The sequence below is a fragment of the Solanum verrucosum genome, unplaced genomic scaffold (genome assembly GCF_900185275.1).
Source record: "Solanum verrucosum unplaced genomic scaffold, falcon-dt-bn FXZP01000157.1, whole genome shotgun sequence".
NCBI lineage: Eukaryota > Viridiplantae > Streptophyta > Magnoliopsida > Solanales > Solanaceae > Solanum > Solanum verrucosum.
In genome coordinates this window covers 2,396,046-2,415,632 of record NW_026020185.1, presented here as the reverse complement: position 1 = coordinate 2,415,632, position 19,587 = coordinate 2,396,046, and positions in this window count along the sequence as shown.

Genomic DNA, 19,587 nt, shown 5'->3' with positions numbered 1-19,587 from the left:
TTCAACCAAATCTCTATAACTCTTTGCATCATACATTAAAAGGAAATGATGCAAATAATTTATAAGAAAAGACAATCATTCACCCTTGAGTAAGAAAATATAAAAAATAAGTATAAATTAAACATAAGGTGATATACCACTTGACGAATGCAAACATGAGATGCCAGTTGTCTGTTATTTTAATTAACTAGTGAAACTATCCGCGCTTCGCGCGGCTATATGAAACATTTATAAGATAATAATATGAAATATGTAATATTTAGGTTGGTATCGAATATATAGATAATATTAATATTTCTCTTCATCTGCGATATCATAGGTTTTTTCATTTTTTTTTAAACATATAAAATATAAATTTTTTTTCTATATGTATATAGTAGAACAAAATATTCACCGTGGTGAAGTAAATGGAATAAGAGATAATATGTTGAAATAACAATATATTGTATTACATTGAAAATATTTTATATGTTTTAATTTTCTCTATCTTTTGTAGGAGTACTAATTTTCTATTCAAACTCTAATTTCGTCAAAACAAAATTGATTTTTTTATTATGTCCTTATTATTATATTTGCTTATTATAATTTTTAAAACATTAATTAAATATTTATAAGATTTATGAAAAATGAAGCATACAAAAGTTATGAATAATATTTAATATTAAAAGTTACAAGTAAGATGAAGAGACATGAGTTAAAAATAATTCAAATGTATAATTTTATTAGACATTAAATGTATTACCCCCTCCGTTTCACAAAGAATGATCTCCTTTCCTTTTTAATCAGTTTAAAAAAGAATGACCTCTTTCCTTTTTTGGTAACATTTTACTTTTTGCTTTCCACGTGGCATGTTTAAGACCACAAGATTAAGGGCAATTTTGTACATTTGACATAACTTTAATTTAGGACCACAAGATACGAAAGTTTTCTTTATTTACTTAAACTCCGTATCAAGTCAAACCAGGTCATTCTTTATGAAACGGATGAAGTACTAATTATGCATTGATTTGATTTGTAAAATAAAAAAAATAAATAAGGGGTGAAAATACAAAAAATGAGCAGAAAAATATAAAAATTGGTGACTACATAAAAATTATAAATACATTGCAAAGTAAAAAGAACGGCGACGAAAACAGATTGTTACATACGCAAAAATGGCATCATGAAAATAATATTTTATTTTTCAATTACTTTTTTATAATTATAATAAAAATGAAACTCCTAATCATCATAAAATAAATTTTGTTGTTAAAATGAGATAATTATATTAATTTTGCTTCATAACAAAGAAAAAGGAGAATAATAAAGGATCAAATGATTAGCATTGACAATATAATACATTTAGCTAAATTATTTATACAAATCAAAATTTAGAAAATTCTAGCTAAAGTAACTAAGTTGCTAATACAATTCAAAGTGAAAAAATAATCTCTAATTATGCTTCATTTTTTTTCCTTCTATCATCTTCCTTTGCAAGTAGATCCGCAATCATGTTTTGATCCATATGTCAAACTCTTCATTATATGCAACCAAACATAATAAAAATAAATATCATATACCAATTAAAAATAATTATGTCAAAAGAAAGAACGAAATTTAAACTATATGTAATATATTTGTATATTATCTTTTCAATAGTATTAGCAATACTAAATAATAATTATTTCTTGAAATCTAACAAATATTATAATTAAACTATATTATATCCAGAAAACTAACTATTAGAAAGAACAATTGTATACAGATAAAACATTGTTAAGAATTACACATATTTTTTTTAATCATACTTGCTTGATGAGTGATAATACAAACATTAAAAATGTTACGACCCGATTTCGAAAACTAAGGTTTCGAAGCCATTTCACAACTTTGTGGCAATTTTGTTAAGTTATGGAAAAAATCATAATTTGGAAGTCGCCTCTTAATTTTTTAGGAAAAATTAAGAAAACCATTTAAAAAGGATAATTTTTAAAAGAAAAACATTTGAATAAACCAGAGTCAGGTAAGAGTTCAAATAATTCTCTAAGGAAGGGTTTAGGCATCTTAGAGAATCTGCTACCACGCGGTTGACCGACGGATTTAAAAATTTGGCTAATTTTTATAAAATAAAAGAATTACTTATAAAAACTTGTTTGAAACTTCAATTTAAAAAAATCTTTTGATGCTTGTGGAAATCTCAAATATAATCCTAACTTGAAACTTTTATCCATGGTCATGTTTTGAACCATACAATTAATTCAAACTCATAAACATGGATTAAAGGACTTGTTTAACAACTATGAAAGGATATTAAAGATCCATAAGTCGTTCATACAAAGTCCTAAGTTAAATTAAAAGACGATTAATTTATTTTAAGAAACTTAACAATTTTATCCTATTCAAAAAATTTGAACTAATTAAAAATTTAATTTAAACTCATAAGCATGGATTCAAAGCTTTTCAACAACTATGAAAGAACATGAAAGGTTCTTAAATTATTCTAATAAGCTTAAATTGCCTAACTTTAAATGAGTTTCGTAATTTGAAAACTTGAATAAAAATATTTCCTCAAGGATTCATCTAAATTAATAAAGGTTAGTAAGCAAATAATATAAAAGATAATAACACATCCAACATAATAAGAGTGATAAAATTTAAAAGAATTTGGACTTTTAGTCCAAAAGCAATTGACCGCTCATGCTGAGTTCAAATTGAACTTTTCAAAGTCCAACTTTCAATTTTCCAGCCCTTTAGGCTATTGATGTTGCTGTCTTCTTGGGTTTTATCCCAATAATAATAGTTTCCCGCATTCATGCCTTTTCAAGGCTGCTGGTGCTGCTAGTTTTCAGGACTTTACCCGATTTTGCTCCTCGTTTTTCTGCCTTTTAAAGGCAGCTGCTGTTGCTAGTCATTTTATCGAAATTTTAAGTCCAAAAACTCAAACTTCAGCCCTTTAGGACCATTATTATTTCTCTACTGAGTTGCTGCCTTCGGTTTGGATTTTAACTAAACAATACTATCTTCCTTTTCACGATTCCAATGGAGGTTGACTCAAGAAGAGGAATATGCAAGAGAGAGGAGTCCATTGGACTCAAGCGGGTGAGTCATGCAAAGAAAAACAAAGGATGCAAGGATAAGTAAATGAACAAATTCTTTAATAATTAAACTAAGAGATAAGGTTTAAATATATCAATTCGGCAATTTGTCCTTCACCACAATTTGAACAACAAACCCATTATTATCAAAGAGCTACTGCCTTAACATGTTGGAATTAATCATAAGGGCGTTAAAATTATAACTAAAAATAACCAAAGAGAATTAAAAAAATATAAGATGCACTTCTCATAGTGAATAAAGAAATCATAATATCCAATCACTTCATAAGAGGACCATTTAAACAACAAAGAACACTTTGATACCACATGGTAAAAACAATAAAATAGATTAAAAGTTTGGGAGACTGCCATACATTTGAGCAAAAGATCAGAAAAGATAAGGAAGGGGATAATTAAGTATTAGCCATAAAAAACTTAAGAAACTTTAGAAAGAGTTAAAGTAACCCTCTAAGATAAACAAGACTACCAAACACATACATAGCTATTTTAAGGCATTTCAGCATATAGAAAGTAAGAGGAAAACTAAAATTAAAATATGAATTCATACATTATGAGAACCGATTAGACAACAATCACATCTAACTCTCGAGTGATAAACAAATGGGTACTGGAAACAGAAGAAAAATATCTCAAGAAACTATGACAAGCTATGAACAAACAGAGAAAAGGAAATGACCTTGCTAGAAACAAAATTCTGGGAATACAAATAATTAACAGGCTGATTCAGACATTTAGGCTTCAAACAAATGAAAGCAAACTAAAAAGAAACAATCAAAATATCACAATCCTTTGAAAAAAGTGACAAGTAAAACACTTTAGACGATCATAACAAGAGTTGCACTTTTCAGCAAGACTAAATACACAATAGAAAAATGTCATACAAACAAAAACTTAATATGATTTTGAAGAGAATAATAGTTAGGAAAAAGATACAACATACTCATACTAATCAAAATAGGAAAGAACATGTTGAGAAATTGGAACAAAGGCAACAGCTGGAAAGAAAAATAACATGGACAACATACTCGAGGTAGAAAATTGAGACGAAGCAAACTTGAATATAGAAAACGGAGAGGTAACTAAACTAAATCGACAATAAACCTCTTTCAATCAGCATTAAGACTAGATAAAGGTATCCATGACGCAAGAAGATACAAAACTCCATCAGGAATAACAACACTTTAAGAGATTTTCCAAATCGAACGAACAAAACAATCACACATATCAGCCAAACGAATAAAATGCATGAATACAAAAAGCATAACTCTAACCCTATTCAACATTGATTATTCCTATCCGGAAGGTATAAATATATAAATTAACCGAGTTCAACGATAAGCAATTTTACTAATTTTAAGCTACTGGAAAGATACTTAAACAGCTAATGCCAAAAACAATTTCAATGAACAAGACATAATAAAAAGCCAACATAAATACCAAAATAAAGAGAAGACTACCTAGTTGTGGGCAACGAACCGGACGATGAGTTTGACGGAAGCGATTCCACCACCTCTTTAAACTCGAACAACCACAAGAAGCCACAAAATTTTAAACTATGAAAACCAAGAATTCCCAAAATTATAATTGTGGAGGGCTAAAATTGGTTGTCAACAACTGCCCCTCGTTTGACTGGGATGGATGAAAGAGATCCAAGGCAAATGAAATTGACGAATCCAATTTTGTCCGTCCACTAATCATCTCTTTGGAACGGTGAATGGTAAGGGTTTTGAGGAATTATGGCCGGACCTTGGTGTTGGATTTCCTACATATCTCGGGTTACATGAGAACTCGAGCCACTAGTAGTTCGAAAGACGCTTGATTTAACGCACAATTTGAAAGAATACAAAAGCTATTTTGGTGTCGAAGTATGGAGAGACCGAGAAGCTCGAGAATGGAATTGTGACAGAATTGTCGGAGAACAGTCGAGTTTTCAACATTTAGTCCACCTACATATCCCTAAATTTTGGGAATCAGACTGTTTGTAGTTCGACTCAATCGGTTGAAAAGGAAATCTCTTATGCAGAAATAACCTTTAGCTTAATGATGAGTGACAAATTAATTGAGCATGGAAAAGAGGCTTGCAAACATCTCAACTATGAATGTGGGGCCGTTCACACCCATATGTAAGAACTTACATGGACATAACTTCCAAAGCTCTAGGGGTATTATCACTCGAATTTGAAAATTTGCCTCGGGTGAGAATTGAAATTTTCACTGAAGGCAAAACTGAAACTATTAAACCCAAGAAAATACACACACGCCTTAGGATAGAGATGTGGTTTGATTGTGGTGGAAGTCGCTCCTCAACTCGCGTCCTAAGAGTTTGATATTCCTCTTTAGACTATGTCTCAGTTTGCTGCTAAGAAAAATTGTCCACGTTGTGTTGCGTCCTATTTTGACGTAGTCCACTTCGTGTGTTTCAAAATCTGGAGAAAATCGTCAGTAGAAAATGTAATATAAATACAAATATAATTTGTGCAAACCTGGTTTAAGATGCCATACTGAAGGAGATAATGATTCAATTTCAAGTGTATTACTTTTGAAGGAAGTAGTGATCTAAAATGGTGTGTCGATTTGAACGATGTGATGATTCGATAACATTATATAACGTGTCACGTTGAAGGAAGTGACTCTCCAATAAAAAATTTAACGTGTCACGTTGAAGGAAGTGACGCTCCAATAAAAATTTAACATGTCACGTTGAAGGAAATGATGCTTCAATAATATAACGTGTCACATTGAAGGAAGTGACGCTCCAATAATATAATTTAACGTGTCACGTTGAAGGAAGTGACGCTCCAATAATAGGTTAACGTGTCACGTTGAAGGAAGTGACTCTCCAATGATAATTTAATGTGTCACGTTGAAGGAAGTGACGCTCCAATAATATAATATGCCACGTTGAAAGAAGTGACACTCAAATAATATAATGTGTCACGTTGAAGGAAGTGACGCTCCAATAATAATTTAACGTGTCACGTTGAAGGAAGTGACGCTCCAATAATAATTTAACGTGTCACGTTGAAGGAAGTGACTCTCCAATGATAATTTAACGTGTCACGTTGAAGGAAGTGACTCTCCAATGATAATTTAACGTGTCACGTTGAAGGAAGTGACGCTCCAATAATAATTTAACGTGTCACGTTGAAGGAAGTGACGCTCCAATAATAATTTAACGTGTCACGTTGAAGGAAGTGACTCTCCAATGATAATTTAACGTGTCACGTTGAAGGAAGTGACTCTCCAATGATAATTTAACGTGTCACGTTGAAGGAAGTGACTCTCCAATGATAATTTAACGTGTCACGTTGAAGGAAGTGAGTCTCCAATGATAGTTTAACATGTCACGTTGAAGGAAGTGACGCTCCAATAATATGTTGAGGTGGAAGCTCAATATAACTCTTTAAAAGAAAGACAATCCAAATATATAATATTTCCTGTGATTGTCTTTAAAGAGTTTGTTTTCGTAAAATAGAGGATAAAAGTAAGCTTATTGGATTGGATCCTTGCTGTCAGAAATCTTTCATAATAACATCTTTGGATAAGGACTAGCGCATGTCCTTTGTCTAGTGAACGTCTGGCTTGATCCTTTAAAATCTGAAAAGTCCTTTTGAAATTTTGACTCCAATTCTAATGGCACCTGCATAGCTCAGATGTAATTAGTAACAAAATAAAATTAACAAAGTAAAAGATAAGTTTTCAAATGAAGTCGTTCAGCTTATATTGGTCTGGATAACGTCTTATGGTTTTTGCCATTGTGTCAGGCTATTCCATATGTCAAATTGAGAATGTGTAAGTCACAATAAAGTGAATGGAAAATTTTAGAAGATGAGTAAGAGTAGGAATCATTTGAGTTTTGACGAGGCCACTGTGGATCTAATGATGCCTTGTAACTTTGTAGTTCCTACATCCAAAGAAAAATTCTTAGTTTTGAGAGACTGATTCATGTTGGATTTGCCTTGCCATCCTGATGCTCCTCTGCCTTTTGGGATTACAAGCTTGTCCGGTCTTGAAATGTCGCTTGATGGAATTTTTGAGGACCTCGTCAAAAATTCTTCCCTAGTTTAAAACATAATATAACCTTTGAACTTTCTGTAGTTTTTTAGTTGAATTTTTGAGATTCTCTCAAAAATTCTGCCCCAGTTGCAACTTTAAAGTAATCCTTGATTCAAACTTGTTGGAAAGGTCCGCTTCTAACGAATTTTGAGATCCTCTCAAAATTCTGCCCCAGTTTCCATTATAAAGGAAAACGGAAAACTTACGGGAAATATGACCGAGCCGGTGTGGCGCCTACGTATCCCACTGAGCAGGAATCAGGTCGAACGTAGTTCCACCATAAATAGAAATTGAAATATTTTTGATAACGTGACCGAAGCCAGTGAAGGCCGCCTACGTATTCCACTAGGAAAATCAGGTCAAATGTAGTTCAAGTACAGAAAAACATTAAAAGGGGGATAAAAGGGTGACCGAAGCCGACATAGGCTGCCTACGTATCTCATTCTTGAGAATTCATGTTAGACGTAGTTCATTACAGATGAAAGATGCTTACAAATAAAATCCAACAAACGATTTCAAAGGAAACAAAGTGATAAAAAATGTGATTACATGGAAATAACACAACAAACTTCAAATGCAAGAATAAAAGATGCCAAAAGTGCAACTTTCAAAAAACTTGCTTCTTCGTCGCAACTGGTTACGCCAATGACTACTCTTTGTGCTTGGGCAGTGGATTGGTGTTCACATTTGGTGGAGCATGTGCAAGTTTTACCACCTCGTTGCCAATCAAATCTTGAATTTTATGCTTCAGAGTGATACACTTCTCGGTATCATGCCCAATAACTCCTGAATGATAAGCACACCGCTTGTTTGGGTCATACCACTCGGCCGAAATATTCACAGTCTTAGCTTCCACCGGATGGAGTATCATTGCCTCTTTCAATCTCTCAAAGAGTGGAGTCTGTGTCTCACACAATGGAGTGAAGACTCAGGGAGGTTTTTTCTTAAAATCGGGACGAGGTGCATTGTTTCGATAATTTTGCATTGGTCTTGGAGGACAAAATGTTGCTTGATTGTTACAAACATAGTATTGTGAACCAAGATAGCCTAGAGGTGGTTGACGGTTATATGAGGTAGCTCATCGGATTGTTAACATCATAACCTCTTTCTCCTTTTTTCTTTCCAAAGGAACCAGTTTGATAGGCCCTGTTAGCAAACTGAGATGAGGTGTAACTCGTTATTTGGCCAGTCTTGAGACCGTCTTCAATCATTTCTCCAGCCTTAATAACTTCAGCAAATGTTTTTCCACCCATTGTCACCATTAGCTCATAGTATTCTGAGTCTTGAGCTTGAATGAAGTAGGTGATCATTTCTGATTCCTCCATGAGTGGATGCACCCTAGCAGCTTCTTCTCTCCAACGAATGGCATATTCTCGAAAGCATTCAGTCGACTTTGGTTTTAACTTGGTAATAGAGATCCTGTCAGGAGCGATTTCAACATGAAACTTGTAGTGATCCACAAAAGCATTCGCTAGATCATCCCAAGTATGTCATTTAGTCACATCTTGTTTTGAGTACCACTCCAAGGCTTTTCCAGTCAGACTTTGGTTGAAAAACTTGATTCTTATCCCTTCGTTGTTTCCAACGCCAATCAACTTTTCACAGTAAATTTTCAAGTGAAAGAAAGGATTTCCTGATCCACTGAACTTCTCAAACTTCGGAATCTTGTAATCAAGTGGAAGTTCAACTTCGGGGAATGTGCACAACTCTTCATATCTCACACTCTGGCTACTATCGAACACACGAAGACCTCTCATAGCATCCTCTAAGCTTTTCATCTTCCTATTCATCATTTCAACATCAATTGATCTTGCATCATTTTCAATTTCAACATAGTGATTAACATCTTGCGGTGAAACTCTTGAGCCTTGGTAACAGGTGGAGCAGTGACATAAGTGTACACTGGCGGAGCATGATGTGTTACCGTTAGAGCTTTTGGAGGTGCAAATGTGTACACAAGAGGAGTATCCTGAGTTGAATGAAGGAGTGAGGCGTTTTGAGTTTGCTGAAAGGTGGTAAAATGATCTCCTTGATTGAGCTCACTTAAAGTTGGAAACGAAGGAGGCATGAGCCCTTTTTGGCGGGCATCAGGTGGTAAGTTCTGAGAAGCAGCTTGGTATTGTGTTACCAGGAGGTTCAGTTCACCAATTCGTTGCTCTAGATGAGCAATGACTTCCATGGGTGATTTTGTTGCTACCGAGGCACTAGGATTGGCCGCGACAGATGGAGTGGCAATCATTTCGGACGAAGCAACCATGCTGATGGTGGAATCCATTTTAGACCGAGTCCTCTTATTAGTCCAAGTAAGAAATGAAGAGTCTATAGAAATTTTCTTGACCTTAGACCGTGTAAAATATGGATGTTCTGTCAGCGGGTACTTTGGTGAAGTAACCAAGTTTGATTACCAACACAAATCAGTCTCTTCTTCTAAAACAACTCAAAAATAAGAGAGTTAGTCCATTAGTCATATTAATCAACCAATGTAACATATAAAACAAATAACATTTGTTTTGCTTAAAATAAATTAGTCCAAAATTCGAGGAGGGAGAGACTCTAGAAAGCGATCAAATGGAAAAAATTGATCATTTTGTGAACTAAAACTTTAATGAAAGAAATGAATTTGAACAAAGTAAACTATGTGATTTGAATGAAGGTTCAAATGTTCCCATGTTGCTTTTTTCTTCATCAGGAAGCTCATTTGAGAATAATGACGTTTGAAAATTGATTGAAATTGATAAAATATTTAGTAATGCCGGCTAGGTAGGTGTGAAAAATATCTTTGAAGAAACAACGGGGTCAACGTGAATTTGAATGATGACCTAATAATATCTTTTTTAAAGCTCTGTTGAACCTAGAACATGAATGATTTTGAACGTATTTTGATAATGGAGTCACAAGTATTTCGAAAAGCTTGAAAATTAAGTATATATGTTAAAAGATTCTAAGACTTTGGAATGGAATAATGGACCAATTATGTTTAAAGAAAAACATATGTATGTAAACACATAGGTCGAACAAGCACAAACGACATAAAATTTGTAACATTTAACAAACAAGCAAAATATAACGCCTCCTAACATACATGTGACCATTTTGAGCCAAATGTGAGCCTAACGTTTGAAGGATGTGTATATCGTTTGTGAAACGTTCCGTTGCCCCAAAAAATTTATACAAACCTTATGAATACTCATGGGGATACATAATAGAGGAGAGGGAAATAAATATCAGTCTCACGCAGGGGTATAATGGTAAACTAAACTAGGCTTCCACATAAAATCTTTATTCTCGAACTTCTTGATGCTTTTGAATTTCTTCTGGATGAGGAGGATCTTCAGTTGAATTAAACAAAGAAACTACCTATAAAATAAAAACCCGACCCCCAGGGATAATGGTACGCACAAATCGACATATATAACCTTCAAATTTAACAAGTAGTTGAATGATCATCTTGTATTGACCGGGGGTCAATTAGACATAAGGTGGTCTTCTAATAGGCCCAACACACCTTGGGTGTTGGGTCAACTTAGTTCAAAATGCGCTAAATTCGGGATTTGGTTTCGCTCTATGCTAGTTGACTAAGAGTGGCTTATGAAAGACTGGGAACCTAAGTAGACAACTCAGGTTGGAACTCACAACAACCATTGGACGCATGACATACCAATAAATTGCCGATAATTCCGGAAAAAAGTTGAGTATAAAAAAGTCCGGTTGCGGTTATGCAGAAACCGTTCTTTAATATACTATACATATATCAGAAAATGCCATGAATGCAATAAAAGTGAATATTCGAAATTCAAACACATAATTGCATAAAGTAACAAGTAATGCAATAATAGTTAGCCAAACAATAAAATCCTTTTGGTTAGAACCTAGATGAATCCCCAGTGAAGTCGACATTCTGTTACTGTCCAATTTCGAAAACTAAGGTTTCGAAGCCATTTCACAACTTTGTGGCAATTTTGTTAAGTTATGGAAAAAATCATAATTTCGGAGTCATCACTTAATTTTTTAGGAAAAATTAAGAAAACCATTTAAAAAGGATAATTTTTAAAAGAAAAACATTTGAATAAACCAGAGTGATAGCATCCAAGGAAGCTCTACTCCATTGAAGGACAAGGATGACGCTTTAGAAACTCCAAGGAGGCCCATAACAAGATCTCAAACCAAGGAGTTCAATGATAAGCTCAATGGGCTTCAATCGCTGATCCAAAGGTTTTCTTATTGGGGAAGAAGAGCTCAAGCCCAAGGGAGAGGAATTGTCCAAATGCTACAATTATTTGGTGGCCCAAATTCAAGCCCAAGATGAGGAATTTCAAGGCCTTAGAACATCTAATCTTTGGAAATTCGTGGATCTTTCCTTCGAATTTCCCATATCTTTATTTAGTTTTTTTTGTTTCTTTTCTTTGTGCTTCCGCATTCTAATATTTAATTCTCTATTTGTGATCTCCCTTAACCTTGCTGTTATCAAGTGGTATCAGAGCGGTTCTATCAAGATTCCGTTCTTGATAAATCTTGGGATTTCTTCTTAGAGCAACAAAAAAAAAAAAAAAAAAAAAACGTGAACAGTAGCGTCGTGAAAAAAAAAAAAAAAAATTATTACAGTTGCGTGAACAGAAAAAAAAAAAGTTATAACTTGCTCTCAAAGAAATCTGATTACTTGTCCTCCAAGAAATTTGATTACTTGATACCCAAGAAAGCTTATTACTTGCTATTCAAGAAATCTTATTACTTGCTCTCCAAGTAAACTTATTACTTGCTCTCCAAGTTTTGCATTAATTTGTTTCCAAGCAAGAAGGTAGCAAGAAGAGGGGATTCTAGACCTTTAAGAATAAGAGGAATTTTTTTTTTCTTGTTCTTATAATTCTAAAATAAGTTCCTTTTTATTCGCGTTTTGTTTCAACTAAATCCTACTAGTTCTAGGACTAGTTCTTTACTTTCTTTTGTACCCCAAGATTCCATACTTTATTACTACGAACTTGATACACGTTTTGGTTTAATTATAAATCTACAAAGTATTCTCGTTCAAAGGTGATTTTGAGTGGAAAAAGGCAAGTGTGGGTGAGTTTAAAAGAGGGTAAAAGCCATATTAAAAGTGTGATACTTGATCATTTATTCTTTTTTTTTTAGATGTCTAATTCAGGTGGTAATGAGGAAAGGGCTCGTTTAGAAGCCGAGGTCAAAGGAAGGAACGACTTCACCCTTCAAGCTATGCACCAACAATTTAGATTGATATTAATAATATTTGGGAGAGTTCTTTGAACCTTTGTGACTTGTTCTTTGAGAATTTATCTTTAAACCTTTACTAGTTTCATAGTTTAAGGTATAAAGTAACTTCTTCTTGAGATATCTTTGGTTTCTTTTTGGTATTCTTTAGAAGGTGATTAGTTTCTACATACTAATTATTGTCTTTAGTTACTCATAAAGCGGTCAAGATCTGAATCTATCGTTTTGATTCGTTTTCTCAAGTAAAGGCGTTAGATTTCTTCCATAAATCTATACGTTGTTACTTGGATCTTTTCAAGGCCTTAGAACATCTAATCTTTGGAAATTCGTGGATCTTTCCTTCGAATTTCCCATATCTTTATTTAGTTTTTTTTGTTTCTTTTCTTTGTGCTTCCGCATTCGAAGGAAAGATCCACGAATTTCCAAAGATTAGATGTTCTAAGGCCTTGAAAAGATCCAAGTAACAACGTATAGATTTATGGAAGAAATCTAACGCCTTTACTTGAGAAAACGAATCAAAACGATAGATTCGGATCTTGACCGCTTTATGAGTAACTAAAGACAATAATTAGTATGTAGAAACTAATCACCTTCTAAAGAATACCAAAAAGAAACCAAAGATATCACAAGAAGAAGTTACTTTATACCTTAAACTATGAAACTAGTAAAGGTTTAAAGATAAATTCTCAAAGAACAAGTCACAAAGGTTCAAAGAACTCTCCCAAATATTATTAATATCAATCTAAATTGTCTTTAATGAATGAAAAGGACTCCTATATATAGGAGAAGGGAAAAACGTCCAAGAAGCCAAACCCTAAAAAAAACAATTACAAGGAATCCTACTCTAGAAAGGAAATAAAGTAACCTAACTAGGAACAAATTTAGTACTTCTAGGAAAGCATTAAATGGTACTTAGGAGACCATAAATAGACTAAGGAAAATATTAATAACCTATATATAAATAAATAAATAAGGTAAATCCCAACTAGGAAAAGAATCTTGACAATCTTGGAAAGTTTGACTAGTCTTCTCTCAAAACTTGGGCAGAAAGCAACTCTTGTTGTGGCTGATTCTTGGACTCTTCTTGACCTTTTTTGCACGAAATTGGACCTTAAATTTCCTCATCTTGGGCTTGAATTTGGGCCACCAAATAATTGTAGCATTTGGACAATTCCTCTCCCTTGGGCTTGAGCTCTTCTTCCCCAATAAGAAACCTTTGGATCCGCGATTGAAGCCCATTGAGCTTATCATTGAACTCCTTGGTTTGAGATCTTGTTATGGGCCTCCTTGGAGTTTCTAAAGCGTCATCCTTGTCCTTCAATGGAGTAGAGCTTCCTTGGATGCTATCATTCCCCTCTTCTTGAAGAGAATTCGTCCTCGAATTCAAATCTGCATCAAAATGGGAAAGATCAGAAACATTAAAAGTAGCACTAACTTGGAACTCACCAGGAAGATCAAGTTTATAAGCATTGTCTCCAATCCTTTCAAGGACTTTGTATGGCCCACTTCCTCTAGGATCTAGTTTGGTCTTTCTTTTGGAAGGAAATCTTTCCTTTCGCATATGCACCCAAACCAAGTCACCAGGTTTAAAAACAACATATTTTCTGCCCTTATTCCTTCGCAATGCAACTTCCTTGTTCTTCTTTTCAATTGCAAGCCTTGTTTGTTCATGAATTTTCTTCATCATATCAGCCTTCTTCTTACCATCAAGATTAGCAAAATCATTAGTAGGCAAAGGCAATAAATCAAGGGGGGTAAGGGGGTTGAATCCATATACAACTTCAAAAGGAGTCTTACCAGTAGAAGAATGGAAGGTCCTATTATAAGCAAATTCTACAATAGGTAAGTAATCTTCCCAAGAAGTCAACTTTCCTTTCAAAATAGCCCTCAACATGTTCCCTAAAGTTCTATTAACCACTTCCGTTTGCCCGTCCGTTTGTGGGTGACAAGATGTAGAAAATAGCAATTTAGTTCCCAACTTTCCCCAAAGAATTCTCCAAAAGTGACTTAAGAACTTGGCATCCCTATCACTAACAATAGTTCTAGGTATTCCATGCAATTTAACCACTTCCTTTACAAACAAGTCAGCCACATGAGATGCATCATTAGTCTTTTTACATGGGATAAAACGAGCCATTTTAGAAAATCTATCTACTACCACAAATATACTATCCTTACCATACTTAGTCCTTGGCAGCCCCAATATGAAATCCATAGAAATATCAATCCAAGGGGAATTAGAAACAGGTAAAGGAGTATAAAGACCATGCGGCAATGTTCTAGACTTAGCCTGTTTACATTCAAGACAATAAGAACACACTTTTTCAACATCCTTTCTCATGCTAGGCCAATAAAAATGTTCAGAAAGTATTTTCAGTGTTTTGGGTACACCAAAATGTCCCATTAGCCCTCCACAATGTGCTTCCCTAACAAATAGTTCACGCAACGAGCAGTTAGGAACACATAATTTATTTTCCTTGAATAGAAATTCATCTTGAAGATTAAATTTCTCAAAAGGACCTAACTTACATTCAGCAAAAATCTCACCAAAATCAGAATCATTAGCATAGAGGAACTTGATTTGGTCAAAACCCAATAACTTTGAAGTAAGAGTAGAGATCAAAACATACCTTCTTGAGAGTGCATCAGCAACCACATTCTCCTTTCCTTGTTTGTAAGCAATTACATAAGGAAAAGTTTCAATAAACTCTACCCATTTAGCATGCCTACGACTAAGTTTACCTTGGCTCTTCAAGTATTTTAATGACTCATGATCAGTCTTGACCACAAATTCTCGAGGCCACAAGTAGTGCTGCCATGTAGCTAACGCCCTCACCAAGGCATATAGCTCCTTATCATAAGTTGAGTAGTTCAATGTTGCTCCACTTAGCTTTTCACTAAAGTAGGCAATTGGCTTGGACTCTTGCATCAAAACTGCACCTATGCCCTTACCAGAGGCATCACACTCAACTTCAAAAGACTTAGAAAAATCAGGCAATTGCAAAAGAGGCGCAGAACACAATTTATCCTTCAGCAAGTTAAATGCATCATCTTGTTCCTTTCCCCATGTAAAAACCTTATCTTTTTTAATAACTTCAGTTAAAGGAGCAGCAATGGTGCTAAAGTCTCGCACAAACCTCCTATAAAAACTAGCAAGTCCATGAAAACTCCTAACTTCAGTTACACTATTAGGTTTAGGCCATTCTTTTATTGCCTTGATTTTCTCATCATCTACTTCAACTCCCTTAGAACTGACCACAAAACCTAAGAAAACCACACGATCCACACAGAAAGTACACTTTTTGAGATTAGCAAATAAGCGCTGATTTCTAAGAACTTCAAAAACTTGTTTTAAGTGCTCTAGGTGTTCATCCAGATTTTGGGAAAAGATCAAGATGTCATCAAAATACACCACAATAAATTTTCCATGGAAATCTTTAAAAACATGATTCATTAGTCTCATAAAAGTGCTTGGTGCATTAGTCAAGCCAAAGGGCATAACTAACCACTCATAAAGTCCATATTTGGTCTTAAAAGCAGTTTTCCATTCATCTCCAGGATTCATACGAATCTGATGGTAACCACTCTTTAGATCAATTTTAGAAAAGATTTTGGAACCATACAGTTGGTCCAACATGTCATCAAGACGAGGGATAGGATGGCGATACTTTACCGTTATCTTGTTGATGGCTCGACAATCTACACACATCCTCCATGTTCCATCCTTTTTGGGGACCAATAGGACTGGAACAGAGCATGGGCTCATACTCTCTCGAACAAATCCCTTTACAAGCAATTCTTCAACTTGCCGTTGTAATTCTTTGGTCTCTTCAGGATTGCTCCTATAGGCAGGCCTATTAGGAAGTTGAGACCCAGGCACAAAGTCTATTTGGTGCTCAATCCCTCTCAAAGGTGGCAATCCCTTTGGAGTGTCATCAGGAAAAACATCTTCAAAATTCTGCAAAAGAGAAGAAACACTATTTGGCAAAGAAGGAGTTAGTTGTTCAAAATTAATCAATACTTCTTTGTAAGTAAGTAGTATTATGGGCAGTCCCTCTCTCCTAGCATTCAAACACTCTTTGGCTTTTATATAAAGGCTCTCATTTTTCTTTTCCTTAGCCTCTTTCCTCTCACCAAAACATTTTATTTTTTTACTCACACCCTCTTTTACCTCTTTACTTAGATCGCTGCCCTCTCTCTCTTTCTCTCGGCCATCTCTCTTTTTTTCTATCTCTTGGCCTTTTTCTTTTCCCTCAAGCTCACTTTTTACCTCTCCCTTTTGTTTTCCCATTGTTTCCCTCAATCGTTTTTGATCTTCAAACACTTGAGAAGGAGATAATGGTGCAAGAGTATACTTCTTACCATTATGCAGAAGACTATACCTATTCTTTCTCCCATCATGAGTAGTATCCCTATCATACTGCCAAGGTCGGCCAAGTAAAACATGACATGCTTGCATTGGAACTACATCACAAAGAATCTCATCTTCATACCTACCAACATTGAATGAAATCATGCATTGTTTGTTTACTTTTACTTCTCCACAATCATTCAACCATTGGAGCCTATATGGGGTAGAGCGCTTCATGCATGCAATTCCTAGTTTATCCACCAAGTATGAACTCACCACATTTGCACAACTTCCCCCATCAATAATCATAGAATAAGTCTTCCCTTTTATCCCACACCTAGTATGAAACAAATTCTCTCTCTGCCCTTCATCAACACTACCCAAATTGATAGTCATAATTCTCCTAACCACCCCAATTATACCATCATTAGGCAGTTCCAAATCATCTTCCTCACTTACACCTTCTCCCTCTTCTTCTTCCCCCTCACTTTTTTCACTCTCATATTCTCCATTCTCTCTAAGTAGGATGTTTCTTCTACTTGGACATTCATGCATCATATGCCCCCTTCCATGACATTTGTGACATTGAATAGAACTTGAAGGTTTAGAAGATTTAGGATTAAAGGTTTTACCTCCCTCCTCAACCTTACCTTTACCTCTATCATCTTGAGGTTTGGAAGGAGCTTTCCCCTCTTGAGTTGACCATGGCTTCTTAGAGATAGTGTTTGGTCGACTTCTCCATGAGTTATTTTGCTGCTTTTTCTCAATTTGTTTTTCAAATTTTACAGACAAATCAACTAACTCATCTAAAGTTACATATTGTTGTATCTCTACTACATTAGCTATTTCTGTATTTAAACCATTTAAAAATCTAGCTATTGTAGCCTCTTCTTCCTCCATGCAGTTAGCTTGGATCATAGCCATATCCATGTTTTTGAAGTACTCATCCACCGACATGGAGCCTTGCTTCAAGCGTTGAAGGCGAGATTGTAGATCTCTTTGGAAGTATGATGGAATAAATCGCTTCCTCATTACCCTCTTCATCTCTGCCCACGTAGCAATAGGTGGTAACTCCTCTTGCAATCTGTCCCTAGCAAGCTTTTTCCACCAAGAAGCAGCATAATCAGAAAACTCAACAACAGCAAGTTTAACTTTCTTACCCTCAGAGTAGTTATGGCAATCAAAGATGGCTTCAACTCGTCTCTCCCAATCAAGGTACAAGTCTGGATCCCTTGTCCCCTTGAAAGATGGCATCTTCATCTTTATACTATTTATATTATCATCTTCTACTCTACCTCTTTGTCCCCTCATATCTCTTCTTTCTAGATTAAATTCAACATCAAAATCATCATTATCATATTCAGGATTTACAAAAGGGATATGGGGTACATTCCTTCTAACTTGGGGTCTAACATTATTTGGGGGTACAACATTATTCTCCCTCCTAATTGCAGCTATGGTGTCATTCTGCTCGATAATCATATCCCTCATCTCTTGAAATTGAAGGGTCCATCTCTCAAATTGTTGGTGCATAGCTTGAAGGGTGAAGTCGTTCCTTCCTTTGACCTCGGCTTCTAAACGAGCCCTTTCCTCATCACCACCTGAATTAGACATCTAAAAAAAAAAGAATAAATGATCAAGTATCACACTTTTAATATGGCTTTTACCCTCTTTTAAACTCACCCACACTTGCCTTTTTCCACTCAAAATCACCTTTGAACGAGAATACTTTGTAGATTTATAATTAAACCAAAACGTGTATCAAGTTCGTAGTAATAAAGTATGGAATCTTGATAAATTTGAGAGATGGACCCTTCAATTTCAAGAGATGAGGGATATGATTATCGAACAGAATGACACCATAGCTGCAATTAGGAGGGAGAATAATGTTGTACCCCCAAATAATGTTAGACCCCAAGTTAGAAGGAATGTACCCCATATCCCTTTTGTAAATCCTGAATATGATAATGATGATTTTGATGTTGAATTTAATCTAGAAAGAAGAGATAGGAGGGGACAAAGAGGTAGAGTAGAAGATGATAATATAAATAGTATAAAGATGAAGATGCCATCTTTCAAGGGGACAAGGGATCCAGACTTGTACCTTGATTGGGAGAGACGAGTTGAAGCCATCTTTGATTGCCATAACTACTCTGAGGGTAAGAAAGTTAAACTTGCTATTGTTGAGTTTTCTGATTATGCTGCTTCTTGGTGGAAAAAGCTTGCTAGGGACAGATTGCAAGAGGAGTTACCACCTATTGCTACGTGGGCAGAGATGAAGAGGGTAATGAGGAAGCGATTTATTCCATCATACTTCCAAAGAGATCTACAATCTCGCCTTCAACGCTTGAAGCAAGGCTCCATGTCGGTGGATGAGTACTTCAAAAGCATGGATATGGCTATGATCCAAGCTAACTGCATTGAGGAAGAAGAGGCTACAATAGCTAGATTTTTAAATGGTTTAAATACAGAAATAGCTAATGTAGTAGAGATACAACAATATGTAACTTTAGATGAGTTAGTTGATTTGTCTGTAAAAGTTGAAAAACAAATTGAGAAAAAGCAGCAAAATAACTCATGGAGAAGTCGATCAAACACTATCTCTAAGAAGCCATGGTCAACTCAAGAGGGGAAAGCTCCTTCCAAACCTCAAGATGATAGAGGTAAAGGTAAGGTTGAGGAGGGAGGTAAAACCTTTAATCCTAAATCTTCTAAACCTTCAAGTTCTATTCAATGTCACAAATGTCATGGAAGGGGGCATATGATGCATGAATGTCCAAGTAGAAGAAACATCCTACTTAGAGAGAATGGAGAATATGAGAGTGAAAAAAGTGAGGGGGAAGAAGAAGAGGGAGAAGGTGT